This window comes from Acanthopagrus latus, chromosome 22, assembly GCF_904848185.1.
Source record: "Acanthopagrus latus isolate v.2019 chromosome 22, fAcaLat1.1, whole genome shotgun sequence".
In the NCBI taxonomy this organism is placed as follows: Eukaryota; Metazoa; Chordata; class Actinopteri; order Spariformes; family Sparidae; genus Acanthopagrus; species Acanthopagrus latus.
The window spans coordinates 10,298,414-10,317,601 of record NC_051060.1 but is presented as its reverse complement, the minus strand read 5'-3'; the positions used below and the strand labels follow the sequence as shown (position 1 = coordinate 10,317,601).

Here is a 19,188-nt window from a genome sequence, read left to right as displayed (position 1 = left end):
ACACTGAGAGAGAGAGAGAGAGAGAGAGAGAGAGAGAGAGAGAGAGAGAGAGAGAGAAAGAGAGAGAGACAGGCTGTGTCCCAATTCAGGGTCTGCATCCTTTGAAGGCCGCATTTGAAGGCCAATTATGTCACAACGCCGCACGAAGGCTGTTCCACTTCAAAGGCTCCTCCAAATGCAGCCTCCAAATGCAGCCTCCTCTTCCCTCTTCCTGGAGGACGCACCGCCACGATCCTTCGCAGCTATAAATTGCGCGCCTGAAGAGAAGAAATAAAGAAAGAAATAATGGCGACAAGTGGCACAAACACCAGATATGTTCAACTTCAAGCAACCTTAAAACCTCAAAATATCGTTAAAATGCATTGGTAATGCTCAGCTTGATGCCTTTGGAAGTAAAGTCTTAAAAGCCTTCACTTTCAAATGTTAGATGCTCAGAGGTTGACTTATATCTTATATCTCACTGTGACTGTTGAGGTGTTATAGACTATTTTTACTTCATGTACACAAACGGACCAAGATGAACAGATTTAGATCAGGCTGTGATCTCTGCTTTATTTCCAGACTGTAAAACTATAAAGTCTCGTTCAACGTTTGAATAAAGAGTTACATTTATGATTATCCTGAGGATGATTATATATATTTTTTTTTTTGCTGTATTAGAACCCTTTTGTCTGTTGACATAACACAAAACGTCTTTTACATTTCATTGTGTGTGAATGGAAGTAAGGCAGTAATAAATAATAAATAATAAGTAATAAATAATTAATAATAAATGATAAATAGCCCATTTGTCAGTCCTGATATCACTTTTTGTAAATCTTTGCACCCTTGTGTTAATGTCATGTGGTTACCTTTTCTCTTGCTTGTCTCTGTGTTCAGAATAACTATGAAAAAAAATGAGCCTACAGGGTAAAGTCGAGCCACAGTACAAAGTACAAAGTAGCTGCAGGTTTGGATGATGATGTGGAAACTAAACTGTATTCGTTTTACCCATGCAAGTTAATAAGTAATTTGCTGAAAATTGCTGACATGATATATAATAGGTAATAGGACAGAGGCCTTCCATTGCCCCCCTGTCCTAATTGTCTCCATCCCTGAGGACACACCAGGGCCAAGAGACTAGGGGGAGGAGGATGATGATGACGAGGAGAAGGAGAGCCAGCCAGGGCCGAGAAGGAAGAGGAGGGAGGATGTTATTATCTAGTTAATTTATGAGTTATTTTTAAATTATTTGTTCATAATTGTTCATTTTATATAATTCATGAAATAAAATGGTGTTATATCGTTACACATTATCTATTCCATTCAGTATTTACAACTTAAATACAATTTATAACACCAAACGGCATCAAGTGCTACTTTTCAGGGCCAGCAAGGGATTGAATGATTTCTTTTATTATTGAGGTCTTTACATTTACAGCTATTTACAGAATTACAACATAAATAACTGTTTACAGATCATTATTTACTATCAACAAAAGCAATTATTATTAAAAACAATATTTAAACAGGTACAAATGATGTACAGTCAGTAGCAGGCTGAGCAGGAGTCCCTGGCAGTGCTGCTGGGCTGGATGGGATGCCACAGTAAAGACCCTGGTGTCAGTCAGACATCATCTGGGTCGGTACTCGGGGTGTTTGGGGGTCCAGTCTCCTCTGTCCACCACATTGTCCATCAACTGGCCTCCTCCCTCCTCTCTTTCCTCACCTGTTCCTCGTCTGGTCATCAGTGTTTGTGTATTTAGTTTGTGTGTTCCCCTCACTCCTTGTCCGGTCATTGTATTTATCAGCCTCAGCTCGTGCTCCATGTTCATGTTCATGTTCATGTTCATGTTCATGTTCATGTTCATCTTCATGTTCATGTTCATCTTCATCTTCATCTTCATCTTCATGCTCCTGTCTGTGTCTCGTCCTCCAAGAGTTCCTTTTGTCTCCAGTCTGTCCTTGGTATGTGTTTTTGGACTTTGAGTTTTGTATTTTGGCATTTTTCTTAATAGTACTTTGCTTTTCGGTTGTACTTTTTCTTTCTGGTTGTGTTGCTACTTAGTCTTGCCGCTTTCTTTGCTGCTTTGTTTTTTGGGTCTTTGGACCTCCTTGGTTTCACGCACCTTGAGTTTTGCATTCAGCTTTGCTTACTAAAGCTCGCCTTTTGTTTTCCCCTGATCTTGCCTCCTGTTTAACTGCGTTTGGGTTCACTTCCTATCCCTTCTTACTTTTCCCTTTAAACCCTGACCTGACAAAAAATAAATCAGTACAACAAACAAAACTATCTACCAAACGTTTTAAATAGGAATGATGCCTTCAAAATTAAAATAAAACCATATGTGGCGATAAACAGTTTATATGTGAGCATTAACGTAATGTATCGGTATATTAATTAACCCTAACTGTTAGCTAGATAATAATGATAATGACATTACTGTGGGTTCAGTAACAGGTTTACCTCTCCACAGTCCTCTCTCAACCCAAGATAAACCTGAGCTGCTTCTCCTCTTCCTCGACATGGAGGAGGATTAAAGGATTAAAAAGGAAATCAAGAATTCCTGTAGCTCAAACATATTTCACAGTCAAACTTTACTCTTCTTGCCACTTTCGCGGACCTGGGCTGCACGCTCCGAAGGCTAGACCGTCCCATTTAACAACGGTTGACGCGGCCTCGCAGGTCTCTTCAAAGGTTGCCCTGAATTGAGACACAGCCACAGAGACACACAACAGAACACACACAGCAGAGGCACATGTAGCAAAGAGGAAGTTGACCTTTTTCTTTTTTTTTTTTTTACCTTAGTTTTGCAATACATTGTTTGTTCTTCTTTTGCTGATAAAACTGAAAAAAATCATTTTATATCTTAGGAAACATCAAGCGTTGTCATTTCAAACATGGTGCAAACAAAAGTACATTTTCTGTCCCGGCATGTCAGCTACCGTTGAGACTCACAGATAAAGTCATTCATTGTGAATTTCCCTAACAGACTCTGAACCTAATTCAGCTTCCCAGAATTCTCTAGCCTTCACACCTAGGTGCATAATCAGACCAGTTTACTCCATCCACTGTCTTTCATCAGAAATTTGTTTGTTCTCTCCTATCAAAGAAACAAGTGGGGTTCTGAATGCAAAGATTTCAAAATGTGATAATAATATAATCATGTTTATGTATGTGATTTTCACGTTCATGACCTCCAGCTCCATCATAAGTATTACTGAATATTTTCTGTTGATTTCGAAAAGACAAATAAAAGAAATACAAAGTCTTTTTGTATGCCTCAAACCTATCAAACATAGCAAGAATCAGTATTAATCAGATCCCAAGTTGATGACTTCAAGTACTTTATTTTGTCCAACCCATTTGAAGACACATTTCAGAAGCTGGAATCAGTGTATTTCTTATTGAAATATTTGTCAGTTAATTTAGTGTTTATGGACCGCCATTGATAATTAAACACACTAATTCCTTTTTTGTGTTCCCCCTTCTCTAACTTGGCATAGACTCAGACAGGAAACGTCCCAAGTTGCAGTGGCCAAAGATAAACTGAGGACTGAGTCTGTTCTTGATTTTGAAGATATAGTTTGAGCTATATCTTTGTGCTTTGCAAAGCAACAAATAATTGGATGCGTAAACATGAAGCTCTTGAGATGTAGTGATTTTAGTCACAGCTCCAACTGATGTTGAAAAAAGTAAAATTGCTTAATAATGAAAACTATCCTGCTGAATAAAGCTGCATTCCAAAAGACCGTCTCTGTGTTGTGGTGTTATTTAAGTGAACATGTGTTAGTATGTTGGTGCCAAGATGATCAAAACAGCCGAAAAACATTCAAGTTACTATAATGTGAAATGAGTAAAAAGAAGTGAACTAATAGCAACACTTGAGTAACTGTAACCATCAAAAGTAGGAGGAGCTTTAATAGTAAGAATGTATTTTTATCATTATCTTAATGATAAAATGTCCCTCTGTTTATCTGTGTGCAGGCTTTGCCATCATAATATCATCACAGCTGTGTTAGATGCAGTCATGAAACTTCTCAGGTGTGCAGGTGAGAACAAAATGAAGGCAGAGCTCAAAGATGGATGTGTTCCAAGCCACGAGTGCTGTGACGGCCCCTGTCTAACTGTGTGATATTAGGCTGTAGTTGACAAGTTACTGTGTGCTACTGTTCAATTCTCAACAATTTGTTGTGTCCATCCAGTATTTTTCCTGGCCTAAGAGACGGGTTATGACAGTATTGAGTACTCCTGTGACAATGTAATAATCACTACTGAGTAGTCATGGGTCAAACTGTGATCATGTTTACAGGCCTGCTATGACAAGATGGTCTCCAGTTTACATTTAATTTCAGAATGTAGTGTTATGTTAGAAAACTTAACAGTAAACTTATATACTGTATGTTTCTTTTAATTTCAGAAAGAGGAAGTTGACCTTTTTACCTCTGACTTCTGAATTACCTTGTTTGTTCTTCTGCTGATAAAACTGATAAATCACTTCTTTTCTTAGGAAACATCAAGCATTGACATTACAAACACGTGAGGTTCAAACACAAAACATGAACATTTTCTGTCCAGGAGGTATTTATTTTATGTTAACAATATAAGTATACATAAAATCAAAGAAATCTATATGTTGATAATGTAATTTGAAATACAAAAAAATATTTTAAAAATGTCCCAAAATGTAAATGAAATGTGAATTAATACCTTCAGCATAATTGTTTAAGTGTTTTCAACAACATATCAACGGAAATTGTTCATTAAAAGAATTGCATTTTGTTATATCTTTTTGTTTTCATCTGTCATCATTAAAACATTCATTTAAAAAAACAAAACAAAACATGAGAACAGTGAAATGTCCCGTCATTACAAAGTCAGATTAGATCAACATCTTGTCATCCATGTTCAGAACTCAACATTGCAAAACACATTGAGAAATACAGAATGACTGGATACGATTATTCCATCTCCATCCTTATAAAGAGACGGGTAACTCACGACTGCTCAGCAGAGACGTCCACATCACCTCTAGATCTCACAGTGCTCACTTTGCTGTCTGTCACACCTGTTTTTTTTGGTTCCGACCCACAAGCTGCAGAAAGGTGAGAAGTCATTTTAATCCTGATGTTACTTTAATAAATGGAAAGTCTTTTAGACGTAATGAACTTTGACACTGGTGAATGAAGGCAGGGAATGATTCTGGATGTGACCACTGTGATTTGTTCCTCAGGATGAAGGCTGTTATGATCTTTCTGGTGTTGACGCTGGTCGTCGTCATGGCTGAAGCCCAGTCGTATGGTCCTATTTCCGATAGTGGAAACACAGGAACAACTGGAGGTGAGTCACAAGTGTTCATACAAACTGAGTTGATGTTAACAGATTGACCTCTGATTTACACAAACAGCAGGCTACTTTACTCTGAGATCAACAAAACACACTTGACTGTACTAACTTACTACATACAACTTCATTTAGTTCTGCGTTTAACTAAAATCTTTAAGTCCTGGTATCTCAGATAATAAACCTAAAACTAAAGTAAAGAGAGCATCATTAATATTCTTAAATGCAAAGATTTTCAAATGTGATATTAATATACTGATGTTTATTGAACTCATTTTCATCTCTTTGTCCCTTAAGGTCTCCACTTTGGAGGGTAAGTACACTGAATACTCTCTGTTGATTTCAAACAAAATGAAAAAATAAGAAGACTTTGTTAAATACCTCGAACCTATCAAACATAGCAAGCATCAGTATTAACCGGATCCCAAGTTGATGTCTTCAAGTACCTTATTTTGTCCAACCAATTTAGACTCACGATGATATAATAGAGTGTAAAGAAACAAGTTGACACATTTCAGAAGCTGGAATCAGTGAATTTCTGTCATTTTGTTTGAAGAATTATTGCAAATGATTAAATTATTACATTAATAAATTATTACTGATATATTATAATATTTGTCAAAAAAAAGATACTGTTGATAATTTAACTGACTTATTTCTCTCTATTTTCCTCCTTCTCTAACTTGGTATAGAAGAAGACGGGCAACATCCCAAGTTGAAGTGGCCGAAGATAGACTGAGGCGATACTATGAAGACTGAGTCTGTTCTTGATTTTGAAGATATAGTTTGAGCTATATCTTTGTGCTTTGCAAAGCAAGAAATAATTGGATGAGTAAACATGAAGCTCTTGAGATATAGTGATTTTAGTCACAGCTCCAACTGATGTTGAAAATAGTAAAACTGCTTGATAGTGAAAACTATCCTGCTGAATAAAGCTGCATTCCAAAAGACCGTCTCTGTGTTGTGGTGTTATTTAAGTGAACATGTGCTTGTAAATTTATTGGTGATGATGATCAAGAACATTGTTTTTCATCAAGTCAGAGGTAAATGTTTGTATTAAGTTAAATAATGAGTGTGTTGGTGTGATCAGTTTATTAAATGAACTCTCTTCCTATTTGCAATGCCCAGTTTCACAGACAAGGCTTATATCAAGCCAGGAGTAGGTCTAAGTCAGACTAGTAAAGCTAGGTCCTTTAAGTGACTTGCATGAGTGAGGCTTACATTTGTCTTAGTTAGTCCCAGACTGTGGAGTCCTGTAGTAAGCTTAAATGAGAACACCTGGGTCAAGCCACATCAGCCTGGGAGCACAGCCTGTTAGTCTGATGGTGCTCATAAAAACCTGGAATGGAATTGAAGATAGGTTTGCTGGAGGGAATTTTGACACCAAACATGGCTGAAGCTAAAAGAACTCACTCAAAGAACTATACTGAGTATGATGAAAAAAAAATTAAAAAAAACTCTGCTTAAACAAATTGTGGGAAGTCCTGCTGTTATTGAAAGTAAAAGCCATAGTGCTGCTTTTGAACATAAGAAGAGGAGTGCTTGGGCTGCCATTTGCAGTGAATTCAATGCAAATGAAAATGTAACATGTCTAATATGATATGTATATCATAGATGTCATGTAGTTTTGTGATATTGTTTGGTATCTGCCTTCATAGACTCTCTGGAAGAACATAAAATTAGATTTGGGGAAAAAAAAAAGGAATGCAGAGGCCAATAGAGAGAGAATTACGACTAGTGGTGGACCCCCACCAAGTAAAAACAAGACCGATGAATTGCCTAACTTGTTGACTGGAATGATGGAGGAATACCAGATGATGACCATTTGGGCAGTGGACATGTAGAACTGAGCACAAATGGTATATGTACCATAGAAAGTAAATTAGTTACCTGCTTCTTTACATACAGATTATTCCACTGTCTGTGTATATCTTTATTTTTATTTAATTCTAAGGACCGTATGAGTTTTTGTATCTAACAGTGTTCAGTGTAATGAAATGCATTGTGAAAATACATTTTTTTCTCACTTGACGTGAGTGTGAGTATTGTAGTCACCACAACCTACATGTTAGAACAGCCTTGGCTGAGTTTACCATTCAATTTTTCAGCACACTATTTATATATGTTGTACACAACAGACATATTAAGGCACAAACAAGCTATAATCAATACATTCCATGGTTAAATGTATCTTTTTTTCTAATGGAAGTGCTGCAATGTGAAAGCAGCTCTCAGTGCAAGTCCTCGTTGGTTATTTTCTGCCACCGGCACGGGCACAACTGGATCATTCTGGTCTTCCATAGACTTCCATAAACACTGGAATCGATTTTTCCACACTCCAAACATATGCTCGACCACCCCTCTGATGCAAATATTAGCTCTGTTGTATCCTTGCTGCTCAGTTGTTGTGGGATGTGGCCATGGCGTGAATAAATAGGAACTCTGAGCATATCCACTGTCATCAAGTAGTAGTCCACTATGTCGACCTCTCTGAGCACTGAGCACACAATGATGAGCTGTGAAAAATCCTTGAATCATGTGTTGTTCTTCTCCAGTGGGCAACCATGTTTGAAGACTCTAAACTGGGAGTGCATGCAGGCTGAACATTGATGGGCAACCAGGTCATACGATTCCTGTCAGCATCAGGAGTTGATGGGCACTTGATTTCAACATGACATCCATCTATACAGCCAGTCACTCCAGGGATTTCTCATTTTCGTGGAATCGCACTTTATAGTTGGCTTGCTCAGCAGCAACAGGAAACTTAATGTACAGATTTCTCAGTTCACAAATGGCACTACAGACATTGTGAACGACTCTACCCACTGTTGCTTCACTGACACCACACAAATCACCAGTTTCATGATGAAAGGTTCCAGATGCCAAGAATCTCAAAGTGATCCGAACTCGAAGAGAACCGGGCACAGACCTTCCTCTTAGAGACATGGAGCAAAGCAAAGTAGTTATCTCCAGTGCATCTTTTTTGTACAAACAATAGCGGCCACTGAAATGTATTTCATCAAACTGATTCAGTGGATTACTCCTATCCACAAATATTTGTCTGGCTGGCCTCTGTAGCAAATAATGGTCTTCATTTAGATATTCCAAATACTCCATACTCCCAAACCATCTGTGCTCCCTTTCACAAACAGGACTAAGCCGAAGTTAAACCTGCCTGTTCGCAGGATTAAAATAAACTTCAATTTAGTCCTAGAGTAGCTCTAATGCAATTGGCTTTGTTTAATCAAGAACAGACTAAATCTATGACTAATATAAGTCTGTGCAAGTGACTTAAAGTTAAGCCAGCTCAAATAGCATTATAGTCTGGGACTAGGCTTGAGCCTTATGTCCGAAACTGGGCATTAGTGTACTAAAATGTAAAATGTGGAAAAAAAAATCAGCTGATTTTTGAAGTCTCATTTATGAAGCTGGAATCATGACATTTTTTGAATTTTGCTTGAAAATTGGCAGTCAGTCAGGTGTAAGTTGACTTCTATGATGTCCTCAGAACTTACAGTTTTTGCCGAATGCTTACACACGTTGCAGACTTTGGCTCACAGTGTCATAACTTAACACACAGGCCGACACAGCACATGGTGATAGACTCCTGACTTACACGCCAAAATGAAACTCTTGAAACAAAACCTAACAATCCCATTTCAAAACTGTTTTTAGCATCAAAACGTTAAACACATGCACCTTTGAATTACTCTTTCCAAGCAGCAACAACACACAAATGTGCTTTATGCAAAACACATTAGTTTGGATGTTTTTTTGACTTTAAAAGTCTCATACAGATTTTTTTTTTTTTTTTTTTTTTTGTGAAAGATTGATCCAGTACAGCTGATCTAGACACATGAAAAAATGTAAAAAAATAAATAAATACATAACACATGGTACAACTAGAATGTTCTACAAAACATAGTGTCGTAAGGGAATGATTAGAGGATATTTAGGCTATGGATCCTGTCTCCTGTTGGCATTTGGCCACATCATCACATCCACATCACAGGCAATTTCCTCCCTCACCAAGCAACAAGGGAAATGTCGCCTTGCATGCTGTATCCTACCCTGTATGGACCTCACCTCAGTGTCACCGCATGCCTCTTTTAGGGCATGATCACCAAAGTTAGACGTTGTGATGCCTTGGGCATAGCAACCACGTTTAGTGTTTAAGCATTAGGCAAAAAACTGTAATGTGCTAATAAAGATGATCACAGGGAAGGTTGTCCCAACCCAACAGAAGGACAAGGGAGGTGTCAGTCAGGTTGTACACGTCCACACTAGTTATAAAGGAGGTCCAATGAAGCAACATTACAGTTTTTTTGGATTGCATAAACACTAAAATCAAAAGTCGTACACAGTTATGAAAACCTTACACTCAAGGAGCAAAACTCCGGACCAGATTAGCACAACTATAAGCACAATGTCAGCTTCACACTTTTTGCAAATGACTGCACACAGTAAATTGCAAAATACTAAACACACTTGTATACATTAGACACAGATGCATATCATGATGTCACTTCCTTGCAAATTCCAAAGCACTGACTTTCAAATGACCACACTCATTATCTAATTGGTTAAATACAACACTCAGATGCACCAACACATGATTGCTTAATTGTAGACACACCAATCAGGTTCAAGCACTACAAAAAGGCAGCAGGTGAGTTCCCCTGTCTTCTACCACAATGGAACGAGTAAGACGAGGAAGAGTAAGAATGAGAGGAGGAATTCAAAGAGAAGGAGAAGGAGGTGAAGGCAGAGGCCATGCCAGAGGTCAAGGCCGAGGTGGAGGCAGAGGAAGAGGAAGAGGACGAGGCAGAGGAAGAGGAAGAGGAAGACCGGAAGCAGGAATACATGCCCTAAGAAGGAGAGGACCAAATTTATCAAATGAAATTCGAGCAACATTAGTTGACCATGTGGTGAACCATGGACTGACGCCGAGGGAGGCTGGACTGAGAGTTCAGCCAAATCTTAGCACACATATTTTTTTTTTTTTAATATTTTTTGTTTTTTGTTTTTTTGATTGGGTGTGTTATTTATTTATTTATTTTTTGTTGTTATGCACAGTACTGTTGTAGCATGGACAAGTTTTGTTGACATTTTGACTGATTTAGATAAATAAATTATGTTTTCATCTTCACTCTTCAGCATTGGTCTTGTGTTGTATTTGATGAATTTTTAGTATTGTATATTTGCACTTTCTCTGTGTACTTCACTTACGTTACTCAAATAACTGAGGAGTAGAATTGCTAAAAGTGTTTTAGGTTAAGCGCAGCAGTGTGTAACTAAGAAATTACAGAATTAAGTCATATGAAACGTGTGTTTTCATATGGTAACAAAATACCATTTTTATAAAGTAGTGTATAGTTTTTACAAGAGTGTTTCATTTTGCAAAGGATGTGAGGTGTTCTGCTAATTGTGTGTATGGTTGTGCTAATTGTGTGTAGTGTTTTGAAAAACCGGGCCCTCTATTCGAAAACGTGCTTAAGCAATTGAAAAAAACTGTAAAACACATGCAGTGGCTTCAAAGTTGTGCAGTCCTGTGTTTTTGTGTTGTGTGTCAGGCTGCTGTTGTCTGGCTGTTAGTCAGTGTCACTGTGACTTTTGTGTTTTTTCTCGATTGTTTACACACATTTTCTGAAAGCATGCCTCACACTCTCAGAACTCTACACACACAAAGGGCAAAACCCCTCAATTCTCCTGCAAAATGAAACTTTACATTCAAAACAATGTTATTTCTTCTTAAAATGGTATTTTGTTTTCAAATGACACACACAAACCACCATGTGAAGAATTTACTGTATACAGTTACAGTAAAAAAAATAAATAAATAAAAAAAAAAGAAGAGCTCACCTGTTGCCCATTTATGCTAAAGCTCTGATTGCTAATTGTAAAACTGTGTGACAGGTGTTTGCTCACATGATGAGTCAGTGTGCATAGTTGGGCAATTAACTTTAGAATTTTCAATGACAGTGTGTTCTTTGCGAAAACAAGAGATTTTCTTCATGAGAATTGTGCCAAATGTAGAGAAATGTCTGTAGTGTTTTGAAAAAAGTGTGTTTTAGAAATGCAATTGGAGTTTAAAGCAGTAATTGAGTTTGTAGTTTAGCAGAACTGGTTCAGGGGGTTGGTGCATAAGTTACATGTTGTGGTCATTGTGTCTCAATTACAAGTATTTGTGTGTAAACAATTGAGAAAAACTGTAACTAAAGCATCAAGCTGTATTTTAACTCTGTAATGATTTGACTACTCTTTTTAAATCTAATGTTTTGTTTCCTACAGTGGACAACAATCGGTCTCATTGTTATGACAGTTTGTTTGAGTCAACAGTATTCTTGATGAAAATACTGATTCAGCTATATCTTTGTGATTTGCAAAGCAAGAAATGATTGGCTTGGTAAGAATTAGGACCTTGAGACGTGTGTTGTGATCTCGGGAACAGCTCCCACTGATTTAGAAAAATATAAAATTGCTTGATGTTGAAAACGTTACTGCTGAATAAAAAGGTGCATTAAAAAAGTCTGTCTCTGTTTTGAGCCTGTTTATGTGATGATATTTTGCTGATATAACAGATAAATGACTTGTCCTCTGAGCAAAAATATCACGCATTGTCTTTTTATTCATGTAAACAGTTATAGGACAGAAATTCTAATGGTCACATCTTGTGAGGCCACAGAGCCGGGGAATGATAAGTAGTGCTGTGTAACTTTGTGTTACCGTGAGGACAGTGAAATGTCCGTCATGACGCAGTGAGATTAGATCAACATTTGATCATGTGCAGAACTCAACGTTGCAAAACACATTGAGAAATACAGAATGACTGGATACGATTATTCCATCTCCATCCTTATAAAGAGACGGGTAACTCACGACTGCTCAGCAGAGACGTCCACATCACTTCTAGATCTCACAGTGCTCACTTTGCTGTCTGTGACAACAGTTTTGTTTTGGTTCTGACAAACAAGCTGCGGAGAGGTGAGAAGTCATTTTAATCCTGATGTTACTTTAATAAATGCAAAGTCTTTTAGATGAGATATGATGAGCTTTGACACTGGTGAATGAAGGCAGTGAATGATTCTGGATGTGACCACTGTGATTTGTTCCTCAGGATGAAGGCTGTTATGATCTTTCTGGTGTTGACGCTGGTCATCATCATGGCTGAACCCGGAGTCGGCCGCATGGAGAGTCATCCTCCACCTCGTCAACTTCCACCTAATCAACCGTGCCCCTCATGCTGTAAGTCACAAGTGTTCATACAAACTCAGATGATGTTAACAGATTGACCTCCGATTTACACAAACAGCAGGCTACTTTAGTCTGAGACCAACAAATCACACTTGACTGTACTAATTTACTACATACAACTTGATTTAGTTCTAAAATCTTTATTCGGTCCTGGTATCTCAGATAACCCTAAAACTAAGTAAAGAGAGCATCATTAATGTTCTACATGCAAAGATATTAAAATGTGATAATAATATACTGATGTTTATTTAACTAATTTCCATCTTTTTGTCCCTGTAGATCCTCAAGTTGCACCGTAAGTTTTACTGAATATTTTTTTCTTGATTTCGAACAGATGAATAAATGAATGAAAAGACGTTGTGAATACCACAGATCACACATAGCAAGCATCAGTATTAACCAGACCCGAAGTTCATGTCTTCAAGTACCTTATTTTGTCCAACCCATTTAAATTCACAATGATATGATAGAGGATAAAGAACCAAGTCAACTGGAATCTGGAATCAGTGAATTTCTTATTGCAATATTTGTTAATTAAGATTCTGTTGATGGACCTCTGTTGATATGTTAACTGATTCCTTTCTTTTGTTCCTTCTCTAACTAGGTTTATCAGATTTGGAAAATCCCAAGATGAAGTGGCTGAAGATAGACTGAGGCGAAACTATGAAGACTGAGTCTGTTCTTGATTTTGAAGATATAGTTTGAGCTATATCTTTGTGCTTTGCAAAGCAACAAATAATTGGATGAGTAAACATGAAGCTCTTGAGATGTAGTGATTTTAGTCACAGCTCCAAGTGATGTTGAAAAAAGTAAAACTGCTTGATAGTGAAAACTATCCTGCTGAATAAAGCTGCATTCCAAAAGACCGTCTCTGTGTTGTGGTGTTATTTAAGTGAACATGTGTCTGTAATTTTTTGGGGATGATGGTCAAGAGCATTGTTTTCATCAAGTCAGAGGTAAATGTTTATTTAGTAGAGTAAGTATGTTGGTACCAACATCAAAACAGTCCAATGACATTCAAGTTATTATAATGTGAAGTAAAAAGAAATGAAATAATAGCTACAATTGAGTAGCTGTAACCATCAAAAGTAGGAGGAGCTTTAATAGTAAGAATGTATTTTTATCATTATCTTAATGATAAAATGTCCCTCTGTCTATCTGTGTGCAGGCTTTGCCATCATAATATCATCACAGCTGTGTTAGATGCAGTCATGAAACTTCTCAGGTATGCAGGTGAGAACAAAATGAAGGCAGAGCTCAAAGACGTGTTCCAATCCACGAGTGCTGTGACGGCCCCTGTCTAACTGTGTGATATTAGGCTGTAGTTGACAAGTTACTGTGTGCTACTGTTCAATTCTCAGTAATTTGTTGTGTGCATCCAGTATTTTTCCTGGCCTAAGAGACGGGTTATGACAGTATTGTGTACTCCTGTGACAATGTAATAATCACTACTGAGTAGTCATGGGTCAAACTGTGATCATGTTTACAGGCCTGCTATGACAAGATGGTCTCCAGTTTAAGTTTAATTTCAGAATGTACTGCGTTGTTACAAAACTTAACAATAAACTTATGCACTGTATTTTTTTTAACTTCACGAAGAGGAAGTTGACCTTTTTACCTCTGACTTCTGAATTACCTTGTTTGTTCTTCTTCTGCTGATAAAACTGATAAATCACTTCCTTTCTTAGGAAACATCAAGCATTGACATTACAAACACGAGAGGTTCAAACACAAAACATGAACATTTTCTTTCCAGGAGGTATTTATTTTATGTTAACAACATAAGTATACATGAAATCGATAAGTCTATGTGTTGATAATGTAATTGAAAAAAATTTAAAAATGTCCCAAAATGTAAATGAAATGTGAATTAATACCTTCAGCATAATTGTTTAAGTGTTTTCAACAACTTATCAATGGAAATTTGTGATATTGTTCATTAAAAGAATTGCATTTTGTGATATCTTTTTGTTTTCATCTGTCATCATTAAAACATTTATTTAAAAAAAAATATGAGAAGAGTGAAATGTCACGTCATTACAAAGTGAGATTAGATCAACATCTTATCATCCATGTTCAGGACTCGGCATTGCAAAACACATTGAGAAATACAGAATGACTGGATGCGATTATTCCATCTCCATCCTTATAAAGAGACGGGTAACTCACGACTGCTCAGCAGAGACGTCCACATCACCTCTAGATCTCACAGTGCTCACTTTGCTGTCTGTCACACCAATTATTTTTTTGATTCTGACAAATAAGCTGTGGAAAGGTGAGAAGTCATTTTAATCCTGATGTTACTTTAATGAATGCAAAGTGTTTTAGATGAGATGTAATGAGCTTTGACACTGGTGAATGAAGGCAGCGAATGATTCTGGATGTGACCACTGTGATTTGTTCCTCAGGATGAAGGCTGTTATGATCTTTCTGGTGTTGACGCTGGTCGTCGTCATGGCTGAAGCCCAGTCGTATGGTCCCATCACTGGCAGTGGAAACACAGGAACAACTGGAGGTAAGTCACAAGTGTTCATGCAAACTGAGTTGATGTTAACAGATTGACCTCTGATTTACACAAACAGCAGGCTACTTTACTCTGAGATCAACAAAACACACTTGACTGTACTAACTTACTACATACAACTTCATTTAGTTCTGTGTTTAACTAAAATCTGTATTAAGTCCTGGTATCTCAGATAATAAACCTAAAACTAAGTAAAGAGAGCATCATTGATGTTCTAAATGCAAAGAGTTTCAAATGTGATATTAACATACTGATGTTTATTTGAATCATTTTCATCTCTTTGTCCCTTAAGGTCTCCACTTTGGAGGGTAAGTACACTGAATATTCTCTGTTGATTTCACACAAAATGAAAAAATAAGAAGACTTTGTTAAATACCTCAAACCCATCAAACATAGCAAGCATCAGTATTAACCAGATCCCAAGCTGATGTCTTCAAGTACATTATCTTGTCCAACCAATTGAGATTCACAATGATATAGTAGAGGGTAAAGAAGCAAGTCGACACACTTCAAAAGCTGGAATCAGTGAATTTCTGTCATTTTTGTGCAAATGATTAAATTATTGTACTATTTGTCAATTAAGATACTGTTGATAATTTAACTAACTTATTTCTCTTTATTTTCCCTCTTCTCTAACTTGGTATAGAAGACGACGGGCAACATCCCAAGATGAAGTGGCTGAAGATAGACTGAGGCGATACTATGAAGACTGAGTCTGTTCTTGATTTTGAAGATATAGTTTGAGCTATATCTTTGTGCTTTGCAAAGCAACAAATAATTAGATGAGTAAACATGAAGCTCTTGAGATGTAGTGATTTTAGTCACAGCTCCAATTGAGGTTAAAACAAGTAAAATTCCATGATAGTGAAAACTATCCTGCTGAATAAAGCTGCATTCCAAAAGACCGTCTCCGTGTTGTGGTGTTATTTAAGTGAACATGGGTTAGTAATGTTATTGGTGATGATGATCAAGAACATTGTTTTTTCATCAAGTCAGAGTTAAATGTTTGTGTTAAGTAGATCTAAATGATGAGTGTGTTGGTGTGATCAGTTTATTAAATGAACTCTTTTCCTATTTCTTTCAATTTCTGAACATAATTGTGTCTCTGGTAAAGCAGCACTTTGGAAATGATTCAATTCTGACATTTCCTCCATCAACAGATGAATCAATTGGTCTATAAAGCATCAGAACAACAGTCAAAGTCAGAATTTTATAAGAGCCATGATGATCATTATGTAAATGACATTTTATTCTGTTGGCTGTTTCCAAAATAGACAAAGACATTCAAGGCACTATTTTCTAAAATGAGTTAAAAAATCAGCTCTTACCCACAAGTGAGAAACTGGATCCATCAAATGTTGAGAGGAACAGTAGTAAGAATTCATTTGTATCATCATCTTTAAAAATCCCATTTTAAGAAAAGTAGATTGTTGAGTCAACCTGACCTAAGATCCCAGCGTCAGTATTTGATGAGTTGGGAGTGAGACTCAAAAATCTATTTTTCCAAAAAAAGAAAGACCTTTAAATATCTTAGCTTTTGCTGCAGTGCTCCCCTTACATTAGATGATACAACTGGCCACTTAAGAGAGTGTGAGGTTGTGGAATGTATGAAATAGAAAATATCAAAAGTCATTGTTGGTGATTAACTGTTTCACATATTAAGTTGCTGGTCAGTGTAACCCAGCTCCAGTCATCCCCATCTGCTCAAGTACAGCTGTTATCATTTTCAGTCTGCCTGTCTGTCTTTTTGTGTGTCTGTCTGTGGGCAGACTTTGCCAACACAATAGCATCGCAACTGTGTTAGATGCAGTCATGAAACTTCTCACAAAATGTAGGCCAAGTTCAAAAATTGATGTGATCCAATCCACGAGTGCTGTGACGGCCCCTGTCTAACTGTGTGATATTTGGCTGTAGTGGACAAGTTACTGTGTGCTACTGTTTGTCTTTGAAGGTGCTTGAGGAGGACGTAGCAGTAGCCAGCCATATCACTACTGAGTAGTCATGGGTCAGAACATGATCTAGTCCATGGGCCTAGCATCACAAGATCATCCCTAGTTTACATTTAATTGAAAAGAATGTACTGTATAAAAGAATGTACTGTTATGTTACAAGAATTAACAATAAACTCATATACTGTATTTTTTTTTAACTCCACTAAGAGGAAGTTGACCTTTTTACCTCTGACTTCTGAAATACCATATTTGTGCTTCAGTTGCTGATGTAACTGATAAATCACTTCCTCAGTTAGGAAACATCAAGCATTGTCATTACATTGCATTGCATTATTGTTGTTATTTTCATGCCTGGCCCAGGAATAATAGGGGCCCAATATTACACCCGAGAACAAGTAAGTCACAACTGTTCATACAAACTGAGTTGAGGTTAGCAGATTGATCTGATTTACACAAACAGCAGGCTACTTTAGTCTGAGATCAACAAATCAAACCTGACTGTACTAAATTAACCAGTCAGCGGTAAATGTTTGTATTAAGTTGATCTAAATAATGAGTGTGTTGGTGTGATCATTTTATTAATTGAACACTCTTCCCATGTCTTTCTCTTTCTGAATATACTTGTGTCTCTGGTAAAGCAGCAATTATTAAATTCTGACATTTCCTCCATGAACAGATGAATCATTTGGTTTATAAAGCATCAGAGCAACAGTCAAAATAACATTTTTTTATGAGCCAAGATGCTTACTGTCTAAATGTAAAAATGATATGGCCAACAGACAAAGTCATTTAGAGTACTAACATGTCATGTCATGTCATTGTCCGAACCGCTTATCCCTTTCCATGGGGTTGCGGGGTGTTGCTGCTGGAGCCAATCCCAGCCTTGTCTCAGGGCGAGGGCAGGGTACTCCCTGGATAAGTCGCCAGTTCATCGCAGGGCCCTCACTAGTGAGCAACGTGGGGTTCAGTATCTCGCTCAAGGACACTTCGACATGCAGCACAGCACTGCCCGGAGCTGGGATTTGAACCAGTGACCTTCCGATCACTAGTCGACCTGCTCTACCCACTGAGCTACAGCCTGAAAAAGCCTGAAAATAATGACAACAAGTAAATGGTTTTTAAGGTGAAATATAATGGCAAAATCAAAAATAGTCAAAAACAGCCAATTATACCCTGAAATATCGGATTTCACTACAAACCTAAATATCCCTGACGTCCCACCTTCAAACACAGCCTCATTTGGCCATCCATGAAAAAAACTACTTAACCTCCCACTTTTCTATAGGAATACATATTTCCTACGGGCACTACACTTGTAGCACCGATGTGACTACTTTACACAAAATTAAGTTATTATCAATCTAACTGAAGAACTAGACTATGCCTCTCTCCCTTGCTAATTTGCCACCTGAGCCTATCTAATCAAACCACCGGGGTCTCATTAATGCAACACCTGTGCCCTTCCAATCCAAACACCTGTGCAGACCTATAACCCATTTTTCACCTGTTCATCTCAAGTTCTTACATCGTTTTCACTTAGACTGGCATTTTCTAAAATCTACCTTAAAAATCTTTACCACCTCCCAGCACGCAACCCGCATCCGCACAGTTGCAAAACCATGACTCCTGGATCCGTCTCCATCTCCGACTTGACAGTCGCCCGCCTTTGGCATGCCCTCAGTGAAAGGAACTTCTGTTCTGCCAGACCAAAAACGAAGCCTGGCTTTTTCAGCTACTCACAGTCTCCACTGCCATCACCACTCCGGCCGCCCACTCACTTCCGGGTCCATTCCCGAGCAGCTTTGAAAACCTTTGTCCAGAAGCTGTTCAGAGTCCTGCATGCACAGAACATGTGACCCACTGTGGCTGGATTGTGGCTGCATCTTGGACATTCAGGGTTAATGTTAGGGTATATTTTGGCCAGTTTCTCATTTGAATAGTGCAATCTATGTACAACTTTGACATTCAGGACTTGTAATGGTCACATTTTGTGAGGCCACAGGGCCTGGGAATCATAAGTAGTGCTGCGTAACTTTGAGTGACTGTGAGATCAGTGAAATGTCCGTCATGACAAAGTGAGATTAGATAAACAACTTATCATCCATGTGCAGAACTCGACATTGAGAAATACAGAATGA

The 19,188-nt window shown here is 37.7% G+C and overlaps 1 long non-coding RNA gene across 1 annotated transcript; it reads left to right on the top strand.

The window, feature by feature from the left end:
* Nucleotides 1-12,162: 12,162 nt before the first annotated feature.
* LOC119012361 lies at nucleotides 12,163-13,440 on the top strand. Its single transcript, XR_005072452.1, has 4 exons — nucleotides 12,163-12,304; nucleotides 12,438-12,565; nucleotides 12,854-12,869; nucleotides 13,179-13,440. It is a non-coding gene; the product is annotated as an uncharacterized LOC119012361 (long non-coding RNA).
* The last annotated feature ends 5,748 nt before the right edge of the window (nucleotides 13,441-19,188 follow it).